Source organism: Pinus tabuliformis, chromosome 9 (assembly GCF_031772625.1).
Source record: "Pinus tabuliformis cultivar Carrire ecotype Pingquan chromosome 9, CPIR1, whole genome shotgun sequence".
Lineage (NCBI taxonomy): Eukaryota > Viridiplantae > Streptophyta > Pinopsida > Pinales > Pinaceae > Pinus > Pinus tabuliformis.
This window is the reverse complement of record NC_142307.1, coordinates 447,085,442-447,104,574: the sequence shown is the minus strand read 5'-3', so window position 1 is coordinate 447,104,574 and position 19,133 is coordinate 447,085,442. Positions and strand designations below refer to the sequence as shown.

The window sequence follows — 19,133 nt, the reverse complement described above, 5'->3', positions numbered from 1 at the left end:
TTCCTTGCATTGTCTAGAAAGTGCTCTCCAAATATATGATTCCGAAATACATTAGTTGAAATAGCTCAAAGCTAAATATTAGAGAGTAAAATGAGTATTTTTTTTAGGAATGACTCATCACTCACTTAGAATACTCACTATAAATTTACCATAACGAGCTATGACTACAATTGACTAGTCTATCATTAGAAATAAAATGGAATAAAAGGAACTTGTGTCTTTCTCAAAACACAACTTCTTACTGTGAATAGTGGGTTTTAATGTTTAGTAATGCACCCCAATTTGAAAAAGTTGTAGGTTGTTTTGAGTTTGAAAAGCTGGCACTTTTGGCCTTATGGACCATTGAACAGGTCAAAAATGTGAAGTTGAGGTGTACACTTGTATTCTAGTGTGAAAACCCTTTTACTACCCATATTGCAGATGTCATGACGAATTGTAATATTTAAATTTTTTGGAAATATTAACACAAGTAATGAATCATCCTCATTATTTGTCCAGAAGGAAGTGGGGCTCTACTATATAATTTTGATGATGGTTGTGCATTGTATGAATGTGTTGACATCATAATTTCAAATGATAGGAATGGAAGATTCCAATATGTTATTTGTTCTCTAATTTCCATGCTAAAGTGTAGATGTCATGCATACCACTATTTGTAAAAAGGACAATTTCAAACTTAGTGATGATATGAATATAAACATGATGATATGCACTTTTGATTCCTAGAATATGTGGCTAGCATGACTTATAAAGGTTTAAATTGTTGATTTCTGATAGTATCCGATGTGCTGTAAGCTTCAAAAATTGTAGGGAGGCTTGGGCACATATATTCCATAATACATAGAAATCATTTTGGGAAATTCCACCTCGCGACAGTTTTATTAAAATAATTAATTATTTTTAATGGGTCCCTAAGTCTAAGCTTAGGAAATTAAAATAATTAAATGGTGTTAACCAATCTATAGGTGAAACTTCCAGAAGAAGACGAGGATCAATCAAAAATTATTTGAGTCATTGATTAGAATCTAATCTAGGTCATTGGTTCTCAAATGAATGATTATAAGAGCAGGATTACTCAGAAGTTGGAGAGAACATCGAGTGAGATATCAGAGATCAAATTTCCGAAGGGAGTGACGCAATAGTTACCAAAGAGAGATTCGAAGTGGTTTCTTGCAGTGAGGGAAAGAGATATTATTTGGAAGGAAGTTTTTCCAGATTCGGGGAGTGCATAGAAGAGAGAGAGTGTACTCCATAGAAATGTAGATGCAGTGAAGAGAGGCAGCGCATACCTTTAGAGGGAGATTCGTATTTAATGAGGAGAAGTCGAGTTTTATATGAAGAAGCTAGAGTGGAAGCCTGGAGAGCCAAAAGATCTATTTCCCAAAGTAGAAGCTAATCAGGATCAGAGGGAGAGAGCTACACTTGTCCCAGTAGGCTGACACAAAACTGATTAAGCTCAGATGAGAAGGCAGTACAGAGGCAGCAAGGGGTAGCTCATCTTGAGATAAGGTTAGTGTCGAATTACCAATGGAAGTGGGAACTTTCTCACTAGATGATTTTCATATGTTTTCTCTGCATGGATTGCTAGTTCTGAAGGATCCATAAATTTGTACTTAGATTACTACTCCTTAATCATACAAACCCTCAACTACTACACTAGTTTTCCCACACTAAGTTTTTCCGGGGACATTTTTCCAAAAATAATTGTGTAGATGTGTGTGATAATTATTTCTTGTCTGTCTTGTATTTAGATTCCACCGTTTTTATTTATGTAGGTTGTAGTGTATTTAATTCAATATTTGTCGTAGAACACAACAAGTAAATTGTTTAATTGAATTAACAATAAGAAGAATTAAAATCAGTTGTTGTAGTAGGAATCAACTAACTAAATTTTCACATGGTATAACAACACAAATCACGAGCAGAAGAGATCAGAAGCAGAAAGGAAGAGGAATTTGAAATTACTGCAGAGGTAGCAATTCGAAACCCCAGAGGCAGCGCAGTCCTTGGGCTAAGGAGGTCAAAGTTTTGAGGAGAATTCAATTTTTCAGAGCAGGTTGATACAGAAATTTGATCTCCAAATCAAAGCTTTGCAGAGGTAGAAGTGAGCATCATACGTTTCCTTGTAGAGCATATCTTCAACAGGGACGCAGATATTTTGCAGCAGCTGTTGTCAAAATAGCATCAGTGGAGTGAGAATAAGACACACTTAAGGGACTTCTTCCTCAAAGGACTTCCAGCCAAGAAGTCTAAATTCTGATTTGCTAAATAGCAGGAGGGAGCCGCAAATCTACTAACTCCAACATGGGGTCCGTAGGCCAGCCTAGCAACAACGCAAAGGAGAGAGGAGGCAATTTGAAATTTCATTGGCAAAAATGGCAGCTCATGGGTTGCGAGATCAGGATCAGTTGGAGGGTGCATCTAACTACGTGATCTGGAAGACAAGGATATCATGCCTTCTAGATGAGCAGGATATCAAAACCTATGTTAAATATATAAAATATTGTAGATTCACAAGCTCATGCAATGTACGAGAGCACATGAGAATAATCTACTTCTACTTTCAAACAGCGGAAGCCAATAGATCGATCAAAACAATATGAACAAGAAGAAGATAAATCAATATGAACTGGTAGTTGGTAAATATGATTAGGGGATTGGAGCTCTCTTCAGGTGGGTACCAGTAAATGAGATCAGAGGATTGGATTTCCCTTCTAGTGGGTGTTGGAGAATGAGAGATGATTGTATCCTTGTGTAGGTGGGTGATTGCGTACTGGTAATAGTATGTGCCAATACAATATTTTAAGATATTTTAATTTATAATAGAGGATGAAGACAAAGAGAACAATAACAATGGTTTCTGCACATTGGGTTTCCACCTAAAAATTATGGTCTCTTCATGTGTTGTTATGTTGATATGTATGATGGTTTTTTTTTTTTTACTTCTCATGGATACTTTTTAATTAAATTTTAATGAAGTGATGATACACTCATTAAAGTAGAACAAATGGCAAAATATATGAAAATTTAGTTAATTGGATATATGTAGTTGTCCTTCATCATTGGTGCGAACATACGATGTTTTACTTAATGAAAGTAGCATATAGAAATCTAAATAAGAAATTGAAAGGTTTAAGTGAGTTTTAAAATATTGATTCACCCCCACCCCCTCAATATTTTTCCCAGCATGGGGTTCCCCTAGAATAATGAGCTAGTAGTTGTTTGTTGAGAAGACAAGTGGCACGAGATTTTACCGTGGACAATGGATGTAGGCTTGTCTTTGGCAGTGGATTCCAGGCTTCCTAAGAAGGAGGTGAATCCTAGTACTACTTTGAGGGTGGAGGTGTAAGCATATAAATTCCCTTGTTACTTATACTGGCACCATATCCTTTTATTTGTTGGTTAAGTAAATTTTCATATGTATATATGTGTATATTATTGTAAATACTCTATCGAGTTGTGGTTAAAGCTCCATAAAAAGTATTATTATTTTCTAGTTGAAGAAAATGTTCATGAGTATATGTGGTTCTGATTGTAAGTATTGTAATGAGTTGTGTTATAAAGAACTAGTACATGGTATGGTTATCATGTTTTCATTAAGATGTCATTATAAATATTGCAATGAATTGGGTTATAAATCTCTATGGGGTAGTATGTTTTGGTTTTTAGTGGTCTTACTAGTTATAGGTGTCATTGAACAACAAGGATGATGTTCCCCTAAGGGGGAGTGTTATGTAATAACCCTGGATAAAAATACATGTAATAAAGTTAATAAAGGAAAAAATAAGACCAAGGTCATGGGACACATATCCCAAGGTGAATATTGGGAAAAAAGTCCTAGGTATTCATTTGGTTTATTATGGCTAAAGAAAATTGGAAAAGGAAATGGTAAAGAAAAAGAGGCATTTATTGACATTTATTTATGAAAATAGTGGAAAATAGGAGAAAAGAAAGGTGAAAGGTCACATATTTTCATGAGAGTGAAATTTAAGTAAAAATAGAGGAAAATGGGGAAAATAGAGGCCTCAATTATAAATAGGCTTTTGAGGTTCAGTTCATGTCATTTTTCAACGTTAGACTTTTGCCATCTTTAGCTTGGAGCTCCCTTCTATTTCTTTCTCTCTCACACTCTTCCACACTTAGAGTTTTCTTGGAGAATTCTTGGAGCACATTGGATTTGGAGAAAGAAGGCAATGGAAAGTAGGAAAGTGCAAGGGGACAATGAGATCAATAGTTACAAAATAACTTCCCTTCTCTATATTTATACCATCAAGCATTCCCCTTTGAAAATAACTTCCCTCCTATCCATTTGTTATCACATTGAGCCTTTGGATTATATGTTAGACAATTGGAGAATGTTCAACAATTTGACTATCCTAGGTGAAGGTAGTTGGAAGAAATGATCTCGAGATGTAGGAAGATGTTTTATTAAAAATTTTCTTTTGGTTTTCATTACTTTTTGGATGAATGGAGACTTGAAGTTCCTGAAGCAGAAGTTTTCTTTCAGAAAGACGATCCTTTATAGGCATTTTCTTATAGTTTAGAAAGTCATTTCAAGGCCAAAGCCTGGCATAGAAAGATACATGACTCCATGAGAGCTCGATATGGAATTAGTACATTGTGATTTTCATGGCCTCTGTAAGTTCCTAATTGGGCATGTTTATGAGAATGAGATTGAGATAGTCAAATTTTAAACCCCATGCCTACGTAACTAATCTAAAATGATCATAAACTAAAACTGATGTAGAATTGATTGATAATTAATGATTTGAATGTTAGTTGATAGTGCGAAAATCGAGGAAATCTGCTTGACAAGACGACTTTACGACAGTTGATTAAACATAATAAAGATACATAAAAAAAGTAAAAACAGTAAAAACACAGCGATACCAGACATCAAGATTGATGACGGAGTTCGTCCCTGATGGCCTACATCTCCATTTCCACTTTCAAGATGGGCGACCGTTTTAATTAGGAATGAAAAGAAGGTGTTGGTTACACAGAGATTTGATCAGTCTGAATGTGCATGTAGGCACCTCTGATCACTGTCATCATATATCCCTCTAAACCATCTTTCCAACCCCTCTTATAGATTCCAATTCTCACCTCGGATGCTCCTGTAACACTAAAAACATAACTGCCTATGACCTCCAAAATCTTCCAGCAAAAAGTCAAAAAACTATTCTTCTCATCAATGAAGGAAAACTTTGCCTTTTAAAAGCTTCCAGTTTCATGAAAACCACCTTGGTTGAATTCAGGGTGAATTTGGTTGCCTCAGGTTGAGTTTTAGAACTCAATCTTGTGGTTCCATGACACCTGGGCTAGGTTTAATAACCATCACATTAGTTGTTTTAACAACTTCAACAAAAGAACCATAAATAAACTTTATAATAACCACAGGACCACTTGTGATTTACTAATCGGTCAGAGGAGATTGACTGACTGCATGTGAACGGGGCAGTCTAACCGCGACCTGACATCTGCCATCTATCCTGATGGTTCCGGCGACGACTTCATTAACCACCCGCATGTGACAACTGCCCAGCGGTTACATCTGGAAGCTAACCTCCGACGCGATTGTGGTCAAGGCCTATGGTCCTTTTTTTATATTTGTTTTACAATGTGTTAACACATGAATATAGTCCGAGAGTTATATGAGCATAGGTTTAGGGGTTTAGACTTAGGCAATGATTCATTAGGTATAGAATTAGGATTTGATACATGTTTTAGGGCTTAGGTGTTAGGTTAATACACTTAGGGATTAGGTTTTTAGCATTAGGTTTGTATTAGGTTTAGGTTTCACAAAATAACCTATGTACCTTTTCTTCATAAAAAAGTGACATTTGTACCAATATCATAGGATGATAACCTTTGTCGACAAATCATATCAAACCCTGCAAAGTGGATGACAAACCATAATGATGATCAATTTTTGAGGCAACGACACGACACATGTCATCGACCAATCCTAGCGGAACTGTTGATGGACACAAGTCGACAGCTAGGTACAAACCCATATCCACTCAACGCCATGAAAACCATAAACATTACCTCAACAACCTGATCCATAACCAACATTGTCAAACTGTCGAATCTTAATGTAATTGACGACGACACTGAATACTGATGATGACACTTGAACACCTGTGCAAATGAATCAATGGAATCCTCCTAGATAATTCCTCTCCACTTGAAAGCTTTTGAACAACAAAAGTTCGACTAAAAAATTAGTCGATGAGGGTAGAACTCCCTCTCTTTCCACCTTGACTTGACGATGTACTAATACATTCGATCAATCACTTGAAAGTGTTGACCGTGATGATGTTAACCATGGAAATTTTTGAGTCGGTGACCTGTTTCATCCATCTGTAGTATGAACAACTTACGATGATGGGCAAACAACCTATTATAAACATGGAAATTGATTTCTTTCCACTAAGAACCATGAGTTAGTGATTCACAATCTTTGAAAATAGTCTCTACTAGATGTTGTTTAATACCATCAATATGTATAAACAATCTATTTTTCATAATGATAGAGACAATCAAAGGTATACTTGATATCAAACCAGCTACTTGAATTGACATACTTTTCTTTTTCCTATTTACTAAGTGAACTTGCTGCAACTTAGTTTGTCTTCGAAGTATTGATTTAACTGTTTATTTGTTTGAATCACTTTTTCTTCATTTATTACATGATGTTTCCATTGATTAGCCATCCTAATGGGTAAGGTCTTGGATGATTATGTCTTTCCAAACCCAAACTTTTAACTAAATATTCAGAGATTAGATTCGCTTGTGATCCACTGTCAAACATTGTATCTATCTTTGTATGGTTCGAAGTTATTATTATGTAAAACAAATCAACTCTCTTATCCTCATGTGGAGGATTTATTTTTGATGAATATGCAATAGCTTTCGATCTTGAACCAGTGTTAGAAGTTTTACCTATCACAACCATGATGGTTATCCTCCTTTCATCACCTGAATCTAAACCTAGATCTTGCTGGACTATTGCAATTGCCTTATTTTCAACCTTCTCCTTAAGGAACTTTTTGGGCTTAAGTTCTAGATGAAGTTTCCAGAACTTTGATTCATCATGATTGATTCTCTGGAAATGAGAAAAAGTAGGTTTTTCCTTCTGAACAATCGTTGATTTCTTCCCCTTCGAATAGTTCTTCCCCTTACTGTCACTAGAATATTTGGTTTCCAACTCTTTGGATGACTGTGATGAAAACTTGAAGCTTCTACCACCTGATTCAATATGTATGACCTGAACACACACCTCGTCAAAATCATCAGGAGTAAACATCAATAAAGTATGTTTCAAATATGAATGTAAATTGTCAATGTATTTAAAAAAAAATCGCGTGTATCCAATGAAATACTAAGTGCCAATGCTTTCTTTCTAAACTCCCGAGTAAACTCCTGAACACTCTACCCTTTACCTTGCCTCAGATGTTTCCAATCAATAATAGCTTGTTGCATGTATCCTAAGACCTTTTAAAAACTTAGACCATGAAGAGATGACTTTTCCTTTATGCTTTACATCTATCTGATTTTTACTTTCCCACCAGATTAAAGTTATTCCCCCCATTCCAAGTGTAGCTCACTGAATTTTAGTTTTATCGCTAGAAATGTTCTGAATATGAAAATACACTTCTAACTTCTTAATCCATTTATCTAGATTTTCAGGATTCATTTTTCCATCATAAATAGGTAACTCAAATTTAACATCAAGTTTCAAAAGATATGTTTTCTTAGGTTTCTTTTCCATTTCAGATTCTACACTGTAAGAAGAAGAATAAGATGATGATGATGGAGATGATGGAGGTGAAGGTGGTTTCAGTCTTCCCTTTACCTTTGTCCTTCTCTGATGCCTTTGAAGAAGAATCTACATCTCTCACCTTCTTCTATTCGTACAATTCTCCCAACATCTGCTGCATAGTCAAGAGTGCCTGATGAAACTGTTCTTCACTCATCTTAGTTTCATTGTTTTCACCTATATCACGTCCTGACATGGTCGATTTATGATCAACTCTTCGCTTTCCAATCTCTAGATCGATCTGCTCAAGGATTCCTTCTCCTTGTTGCGAATTTGACCTAGTTAACACTAAATGGCAAATTCTACAAATGCAACCTACTCTGACACCAAATTATATGATCTGAAATGATCATAAACTAAAACTGATGTAGAATTGATTGACCATTAATGATTTGAATGTGAGCTGAAAGTGTGGAAATCGAGGAAAACTACTTGAGAAGAAGACTTTACGACAGTTGATTAAACATAATAAAGATTCATAACATAAGAGAAAATAGTAAAAACACAGTGATACTAAACAGCGAGATTGATGATGAAGTTCGTTCCTGATGGACGTCTCCAGGTCCGCTTTCAAGATGGATGACCGTTTTTATTAGGAATGAAGAGAAGGTGTTGATTACATAGATATTTGATCAGTATAAATGTGCACAGAGGCACTTCTACTCATTGTAATTAGGTAGTCCACTAAACTAGCTTTCCAACGCCTCTTATGAATTCCAATTCTAACCCCGGATGCTCCTATAACAATGAAAACAAAATTGCCTAGGACCTCAAGAATCTGCAAGAAAAAAGTCAAAAAACCACTCTTCTAATCAATGAAGGAAAACTTCACCTTTTAAATGCCTCCAGGTTCATGAAAACCACCTTGGCTAAATTTAGGGTGAATTTGGTTGCCTCATTATGAGCTTTGGAAATTGGTCTTGTGGTTACATGACACCTAGGCTGGGTTTAATGACCATCACATTTGTTGTTTTAACAACTTCAACAAAATAAACCATAAATAAACTTTATAATAACCATAGGACCATTGGCAGCTTGCTAACTAGGCAAAGGAGGTTGACCGCCTGCATGTGAATGGGGCAGTCTAATCACGACCTGACATCTAGCGGCTATCCCGATGGTTCTGACGACGGCTTCGTTAACTACCCGCATGTGACAACTACCCAGCGGTTACATCTCGCAACTAACCTTCAATTTGGTTGTGGTCAAGGCCTATGGTCTTGGTTTTATATTTGTCTTACAACGTTTTAACATATGAATATAGTCCAAAGTTATATGAACATAGGTTTAGAGGTTTAGACTTAAGCAATGATTCATTATATATAGAATTAAGCTTTGATAAATGGTTTAGGGCTTAAGTATTAGGTTAATGCACTTAGGTGGATTCCCAAATTCATTATAATGAGTAGGGTCAAGGGGTATGATTAGATTTTAAAAAAACCTACCCGATTAACAAATATAAAATATAAGAAGAAAAAAATTTACAAGATCCACGAGCACTAAATATAAAAGAGAAACAAAATACAAGTAAATTTCTTTAGGAGATAAAAAATTAATTTAAAATCATGTGCACATGAAATATATAATATACCAGTACTAAAATCAGAAATTGATAGGAAAACGTATTTATTTTTAAAATCGTAGCATGGTTCGAGTTCAACGAGTACTAAATATAAATGGAAAAAATAATACAAGTAACTCCGCATATGAAAAATTATAATACACATGTAATAAAACAAAACATTAATACGAAAACATGTTTATTTTTTAAATCGCAGCATGGCTTCGTAGCTAATCTAGTTTAATAAACACGAAATAAGGGAAAAACAATGAAAGTAATTTTTTTTTAGGAAATAAAAAAGTTAATTTAGGATCATGCATACATGAAAGAATATAATACATTTATACTAAAACAAAAAGTTCATAGGAAAAGATATTTATATTTAAAATGCACCAAGATTTTATAGGTAATTAATTTGGTGAATTATAAAGATGTATGGTTTTATTTTTTAATATTTAAAAGTGTAATGAGTTAATTATAATTAAATTAGAATAATTATATAAATTATATGGTCGATAAACATTGATAAATATATAAAAATATATTTTTATTATACATCTCAATATCATAAAAATCAACTAAATTGTGATTTTAAATTATTGTTGTTATTGTTAAAAGAGTAAATATATTAGTTAAACATAAATAAATTAAAAAAAAATAATAATATTTCTTGATTCAATTTATCATAGAAATTATTAATTTGTAAATATATCTTCTTATAATACCATGGGCCAATATCACTACTTACCAATACCACACGCCGAATATTATATGTGTTGATATGATATTTTCTTTAATTAATTAATTTAATATAAATTTAGAGGGAAAAACACAAGTAAATTTCTTTAGGAAATAAAAGGTTAATTTAAGACTATGTGCACATGAAATAATACAATACACAGGTACTGAAACAAGAAATAGAAATTGATAGGAAAACATTTTTATTTTCAAAATCACGACATACTTCCCTAGGTAATCGAGTATGTGAATTATAAAGATATATGATTCCATGTTTAGTATTGAAAAGTATGGCGTGTTAATTATAATTAAATTAGGATAATCATATAAATTAAAAGGTTGGTAAACATTGATAAACATATCAAAAATAAATTTCCATTATGCATCTCAATATCATAAAAATTAACCAAATTGTGATTTTATTTTTAAATTATTATTATTATTATTACTAAAAGAGTAAATATATTAGTTAAATATAAATACATTTAAAAAAATATGTAACAATATTCATTTATTCAATTTATCATGGAAATTCTTAACTTGTAAATCACTCCTCTTATATTACCATGGGCCAATACCATGACTTAATACCACATACATAATATTATATGTGTTGATATGATATTTTCTATAATTAATTAATTTAAGATAAATTAAGAGGGAAAATAAAATTACAAGTAAATTTTTTTAGGAAATAAAAGGTTAATTTAAGATCATGCCCACATGAAAGAACGCAATACAAAATTACAAAAACAAGAAATTGATAGGAATTTTTTGTTTTCTTCAAATTGCACCATGGTTCCATAGGTAATAAAGTATGTGAATCATAAAGTTGTATGGTTCTATGATTTTAGTATTGAAAAGTTCGTTTAGTTCATTATAATTGAATTTGGATGATCATATAAATTAAACGAGTCTGTGAATTATAAAGATGTATGCTTTTATGATTTTAGCATTGAAAAGTGTGTTTAGTTAATTATAATTAAATTAGGATGATCATTTAAATTAAACGATTGGTAAACATTGATAAACATATCAAAATTACATCTTCATTATACACCTCAATATCATAAAACGCTAAATTATTATTTTTTTTATTTATTATTATTATTATTATTATTATTATTATTATTAAAAGAATAAATATATTAGTTAAACATAAATACATTTTAAATAAACATGTAATAATATTCATTGATTCAATTTTATTTTTAATTTTATTTTGGTACAAACCATTAAGCTTGAAACCTTTTCTTCCAGGTGGAATTATTATACATATACATTTCTATGTTAGAGTTATATGCATTTATTTCTATTCTAGATCACAACACTACTCATAATTTGGGGAAGTGGGATGAATATGTGTTAGATGGGTGAATTCTCTGATCTATGAAGTGAAGTTCTTGTTTTCTTTCACTACTCATAATTTGGGGGAGTGGTAAAAATAGGTGTTAGATGGGTGAATTCTCTAATCTATGAAGTGGAGTTCTTGTTTTCTCTCTATGCAGGTACTACATTTACAGACTTACATTTTGGAATGACCACAATGAAGACAATTATTTTCATCGTATGGGATATATCTAACCTTCCCATTTAACTTTCTCCGAGCTTGCAAAATTTATGATATGTTCCAATTTATCCATTGTTGGCATGAATGTGAGTCTCATGTGGAATTACGTTTATTTTTACTAGGTGAGATTGATAGACTTGTTTTCTCTATTTTGCAAACAGGTATCCCACACCTTTGAAGGATATAAATCAAGACATTCACTTTCTCACCTTTTTTGTTCATTTGTATGTAAATAAATTGTTGCGCTGTTGTCAAAGTACTTAGGATTGTTGGTATTTTTTTTAAATGGAGCCAAATACATACTAAAAGTATTACATCCAATAAAAGTGTTTAAAGTGTGGAAAAAAACATGAACATATAAAATTTCAATGTGCAAAATGTGATACAAATTATTGAAATTTTTTATTCAACATAGATTAATTTTCGTATGTCTTTTTGGGTGATGTTTTTAAGGACATGTTTTGACATGGATTGTATCCACAAACTGTGTGGGGGTATTAAATTCCAGGTCATCACTTTAAAATATGCTTTCATTTCTAGACTGAATGAATGGTGTCATATTAAGAAATGTCCTACTAAATTTTTAGTGGACAAGGTGTTTTAGGGCTTTGACCCTAGTAAATTCAACTTCACCAAAGTAGGTGAGGAAGAGGTGTTTTTCCATTTTGAAGAAAGTGAGCAAAAAAAATTTTAGTCTTTGGAAAAATTCCCTATCTTTGATAGTCTAAATCTGATTGCTATAAATGTAAGCATAAATAGTGGGGATGGAAGAAACTTTTGATGCAATGTTTGAGCATTTTGAGTGCACTTTGATGCACTTCTCATGTTATTCTTTCTTATATTGTAGGTGAGTCCAATTGAGTGTGATAATGTGCTTCTTGAGTATTGGACTACTTGCCTAAACACATTAACCATGATAGCTTGTTGTTAGAATTTCATTTGGTTGTCAAGGCTGGGAACCCATTTTCTCGTCATGGGTACAAGAGCCTCTGAGATTTTAAAACTATAAACCAACTACAATTCCACTTAACTCCACTATTTTAGTTGTGACATTTCACTCTTTTTGGATTGAAACAGTTTCGGTGGAAATTTTGAATAGAAATAAGAAGAGGTTAATTATTTCACTCTTTTTATTTTTTTTTATTCGATAACAAATTTTTAAACTATAGAGATATGATCACAGCTATGATATCTAAATATTGTCAAAATTGGCATGATGAATTAATGCGGAAAGGTTATTACCTCAACATTCCTTTCCTCATTGAAAAAGAATCCCAAAAAAGTACCATGAAGGTCTGAGAAAGGTGGGGCCAATATCATGGAGCTTCTCGACTATCCTATGAGGGTCTATTTTTCTAAGGGGGTAATACTTTGGAGGATCTCTCCAATGAGGTTGGTAGTGTTGTCATATGTCTTCAAGATAAAATCATACCATACACTGTTCTCATTGCAAATTGGTGTCAAAAAGGATTTTTTGTTTCCTTAGGTATATTGTAGTAGCATATTACCAATATTTGTTCCTCCCTCATGCAGCAGTGTAGTTAACATTAATGGTTATGTTGAGACCTATTTATTTTAATAGAGTGTATAATCCATTTTTATATTACTAAACATCTCCGAATTGTGTATATAACTAATGCTAAGTAGAAATACACGGCTTTGGGAGAAGTGGACTAAGATATATTAGACACTCAAGTTAATAATGTTATGTGGGAATATATAAATGGTAAGTTGATTGCAAAAGGAAGATACCCCTATATACAATGTTTGAGAAATAGTCCAGGAAATGTTTAGATAAATGACTTCTTTGGGGGTTCAAATTTTTTGGGTTAGAAGCATACCAGTAATGAGCATTGTCATAGCTTTGATGAAGACATGTATAATATACTGTGGTAATGTACTCAGTGGTTGGAAAGATGGCATTTGATGCACATTTTCTACATGTATTGTTATGAGACTCTCCAAATGAGGGATTTTATGTATAATTGCAAAACCACTAACCAAAAATATAGTTCAATGGATATGTAAGACCCGGTTTTATTGTTTGGTTCTATACACAACAAACTTGTTTTGTCCCTTGGTTAAGGATGCATACATCAATGTGGAAGATCTTGCTGGCTCTCACAAAGTTTGGTTCTTTTTCACTATTCCAATAAAATATAAATACTATCATAACTACCTAAAATTGGGCTGATATATTACTTACACCTAATAGTATTAACTAGACTTTTACAAAACATTTTAAACAATCATTATCTTTGCAAATCTTGAAAACATAGAACTCAAAAAGCTCAAAAATATCATCAAGAAACTGTTCAACAAACCACTAAAGTAGTGACAGAGGTTATTGAGAATCTATATCAAGCTGGGAAATTACTATCAAAGAATTTATATGTAAGACAAACACCTCATCTCAATGTAGAGGATCTCTTGTTATTTAACTTTATCATATTGAAGCATTATAATTTTAAAGTTTATTGATATGTATTCTCTAGTTGGATGACTTCTTTTGATTTTTTGCTTGTGTTGTTTACAAATCGTTTAGAAAATCTTCAGCACAATCACATAATCAATCTTTTGTCGACGCGTTTCGAACCAACCAGTGTGGTTCATCGTCAGGACAAGTTGAAGAACTGATCCAGCTTAGCCTGTTTAAATAGCTAGAGCAGAGACACCAACGGTTACCGGGCCAAAGGTTGACTTAAGGAGCAAGGTCAAAATTAGTTAAAATAGGTAAGAAGTAATTAAATATATCAATGATAAAATTATAATATAATAATAAATAAATCCAAAATAAATAAATATATATAAATTTAGTTAAATTAGGTATGAGATAACTAAATAAATATATAATTATATAAATAAAGTAATAATGAATTATTTATTTATTAAATAATTATATAAATATATAAAATTATAATAATTTATATTTATTTATTAAGATAAATAAAAATCTATAAATAATTTATATTTATTTATTTATTAAATAAAAATAAATCTAAAAATATAAATATAATAGCAAAGGTAAATTATTTACTTCATTTATAAATATAAATCATAAATAAATATATAAGTTTAGTTATATTAGGTGTGAGATAACTAAATATATAGATAATTAAATAAAATAATAAATTATTTATTTATTAAATAAATATATAAATAAAAAATCGAAATTAAATATATATATATAAATTTAGTTAAATTAGGAGTGAGATAACTAAATAAATAAATAATTTATTTATTAATTAAATATATAAAAATATAAAGAATATAATAATTTATATTTATTTATTTAAATAAATAAAAATATAACTAATAATAATTTATATTTATTTATTTATTAAATAAAAATAAATCTAAAAATATAAATTAATAAATTTAATAAATATAAAAAATCATATATAACCCAAAGATCCTGGTCAAACCCCTAAAAAGGTTAATTAATATTTCTCGAGCTAGGTAAATAAGGCATTCGTTTGTTAATTAAAAATAGATAAATTATTATTATTCTTTAATTATTAAGAGAATTCATAGTCTAATATTAATATTTTAACTCTGATGGTCATTAATAAAATATCTATATTAAATAATCTATATTTAATAATACAAGTAAAGGTAATCAACTGTTTTTAGAATATAGTTACCTAGGTAATTGAGTAATAATTATTCAATTGTCCTCGGTAAGTTAGATTTTCAATATTATGTTTTTTAGATTATATCATATTTAGTATTTAAATATAATGGTCCATTAAGATAATAATAATATATGTTTATTAATAATCTATAACTAATTTATAATCCCAAACAGATTGATAAACCAATATTATTCCTAGAATTTAGTCACATTAGGTAAATACCATAGTATATAGGGCTGTTAAAGCCAAGTCTATTAATAATAGAATAACTAATATTATTGGTATATCCTAATTTATTCAATAAACCTAATTAAATAATTAATATTAGTTCAATATTTATTAATCCCAATAAATTATTAAAGGTAACTAAGACCTTAGGTAAATATATTATTACTTACACGATAAATATCAAAATTTAGGTTTGATAAAGTTAATGTTTATTACTATAACTAATATTAAAGGTATATCATAATTTATCAATATTAATAACTATGTCATTAAGGTTTAAAAAAAGGGGGTTTTTTTAGACGATAGTTAAAGGGAGATTCAATTCTAAGGTTATAATAGAAATAATTATGAAATTTTGGAAAAAATCTAATCATAACATGCCCAATAGTATCATAACAGGATAATACACTGCATAGCCCGAGATTAATTCATAACATATTAAGGACTCAAACACTCCAAAGAACTGGGACAAACTTGCCCAAAGAGAAATTAAAGGAGGGGGAAAGGCAGAAACCCTAAGACCTAACAGAAAGGGGGAAGAGGAGGCTAGGAAGACAAGGCTGGGACCCAGCACCTGCTAATCCTCCAGCCATCATCCCTATTAAGATTGTTCGGCCTCTTCTCAATCTCCAGGGCCTCTCTAAATTTGCGATGGTGAAACTGCGCAATTTTGGCAATGACTTGAGCCTCCTCTATACACACATGATGCATAGTATTTCCCGCATGCTCAGCCAGGGCCGAGGACTTAGTCCTCCCATGTCTTAAGTCAGCCGAATGCTCGCTAATCCGCTGATTGATCGAGCGACCAGTCTCACCAATATAAGGGGTCCCACAGGAACAGGGAATGACATAGACGCCCTTCATGTCCTTAGGGTCAATCGGGTCTTTCACAGACCTGAGGGAACTACGGATCATATTGAGAGGTCTAAAAGTAGCGGGCACATCATACTTCCTCAGAATCCTCGCAATCCTGTCCGTGGTTCCTTGGATGTAAGGAAGGTTCACACCCATGCTACGATCATTAGGAACCCTTCGGATAGAAGGCTCCTTCCTGGCCCTGAGGAAGGCTTTTTGCCCGAGGTGCCTATTGTAACCATTCTTCTCAAAGACTTCTAGGAGGTGAGCCTTCTCCGTTTCCAGGCTCTCCTCATTCGAAATTCTAACCGCGCGGGTGGCAAGCGTGCTAAGAACCCCTAACTTCTGAGCGGGGAAATGATGCGAAGAAGCATGCAAGTATTGCTCAGTATGCGTCTTTTTTCTATACACCTGATGCGAAATCATTAAGCTCGAAACCTTTTATTTGATGCGAAATTCTAATACATATACATTTTTGAGAGAGGGAGAGAGAGAGAGAGAGTTTTAGTGATTTGAATTTATTTCTATTCTAGGTCACAACATTACCAATAATTTGGGGGAATGGGAAGAATATGTGTTAGATGGGTGAATTCTCTAATCTATGAAGTGGAGTTATTGTTTTCTTTCTATGCAGCTACTACATTAATATACTTACATTTTGGAATGACCATACTAATGAAAATTATTCTTCATTTTATGGGTTATATCTAGCCTTCCCATTTACCTTTCTTTGAGCTTGTAAAATTTGTGATTTCTACCAATATCTCCATTGTTCGCATGAATGTCAGTCTCCTGTAGAATTATATTCAGTTTTACAAGGTGAGATTAATACACTTGTTTTCTCTATTCTTCAAATAGGTATCCCACTTCTTTGTAGGATTTAAATCAATACCCTCACTCTCTCACCTTTTATATTCATTGCTATGTAAATAAATAGTTTAGCTATTGTGAGAGTTACTAAGAATTGTTGGAACTATTTTAGATGCAGGAACCTAATACATACTAAAAATATTGCGTCCCATAAAAGCATTGAATGTATGGAAAATTGTAGGAACATATAAAATTTCAAAGTGAAAAATGTGAAGCAAATTCTTGAAATTTCTTATTGAACATACATTAATTTGGTTATGCCTTTTGGGGTGATGTTTCTAAGGACACGTTTTAACATGGATTCTATCTGCAGACTATGCGGGGGTAATAAATTGTAGATCATCCTAGAAGAATATGGTTTCATTGCTCAACTGAATGAAGGACGTCATCCTAAGAAATGTCCTACTGTATTTCAAGTGTAGAAGGTCTTGCAGGGCTTCAACCCCAGTAAGTTCAACTTCACCAAAGTAGGGCACAAAGAGATGCTTCATGCCTTGACAGTCCAAATGTGTGTTCCATAAATTTAATTAGAAATAATTATTATGACAATACCTTTTCATGGAGTGTTTGGGGTTTTTTATTGTTCATTGATGCACTTCTAATGTTATTCTTTTCTATACTGCAGGTGAATCCAATTGAATAGGGGCATGTGGTAATTGTGCCTAGAGTATTGGAATGATTTCCCCAATGTATTTACCATGATAGCTTATCGTTACCATTGCATTTGGTTTTCGAGGCTGACAATCCAATTTTTCGTCTTGGTTACAATAGCCTCGGATCTTTTGCAACTATAAACCATCTACACTTCCACTTAAGTACACTATTTCAGTTGCAACATGTGACTCTTTACGCATTGAAACTGTTTTGGTGCAACTTTTGAACATAAATAAAATGTTAAATAATTCATCGTTTTAATTTTTTTATTCAATAACTTATTTTGAACTATAGAGATGTGATTACAACTATGATATCCTAAAATTGTACAATTTGACGTGATGAATCAATGTGGAATGATTATTATCTTAACGTTCTTTCCCGCACCCACAAAAGGAGTACGATGGAGTTCTGAGAAGGTGGGGACAATATCTTGGAGCTTCTTGACTATCTTGTGAGGGGCCTGGTTCTTGAAGGGGGTAACACTTTGGAGGATCCCTCTGATGTTGTTGGTAGTGCTTGCATTTGTATTCAACGTAACAACATACCATACAATGTTCTCATTGCAAATTGCTGCAAAACAATGTTTTCGTTTCCTCGGGTATATTGTAATAGCATATTACCAATATGTGTTCCTCCCTCATGTAGTAGTGTAGTTTGCATTGATGGTTGTGTTGATACTTGTTTCTTTTTATAAAGTATAGAATCCCTTTGCATATTACTAAATATCTTCAAATTGTTTATGTAACTAGCATTATGCAAAAAAACAAGCTTTGGGAGAAGTGGACCAAGAGATATTAGATACTCAAGTTAATCCTTCTATGTGGAAGAACATGAATGCATTTAAAAACTTAAACGATAGGTTGATTGCAAAAAGAGGATACCCCTATACACAAGGTTTCAGAAATAGTCCCGGAAATGTTTAAATAAATGGCTTCTTTGGGGGTTCAATGTTTTTGGCTTAGAAGCATATCAGTAATGAACATTGTCGTACCTTTGATGAAGACATGTATAATATACCTTTGTGGTACTATACGCAGTGGTTAGAAAGATGACATTCGATACAAATTCGCTCCATGTATTGTTGTGATACTCTCCAATTGCAGGCTTTTATGTATAAATATAAAGCCACTAAGAATATGTATCATTTCTATTTTTTTCTGTTTGATAACTAATTTGTAACTATAGACATATGAT

At 32.3% G+C, this 19,133-nt stretch overlaps 1 pseudogene; it reads left to right on the top strand.

The window, feature by feature from the left end:
- The first annotated feature begins 8,899 nt into the window (after positions 1 to 8,899).
- On the top strand, positions 8,900 to 18,862 carry LOC149149091 (GDP-L-galactose phosphorylase 1-like; annotated as a pseudogene).
- Positions 18,863 to 19,133: the final 271 nt, after the last annotated feature.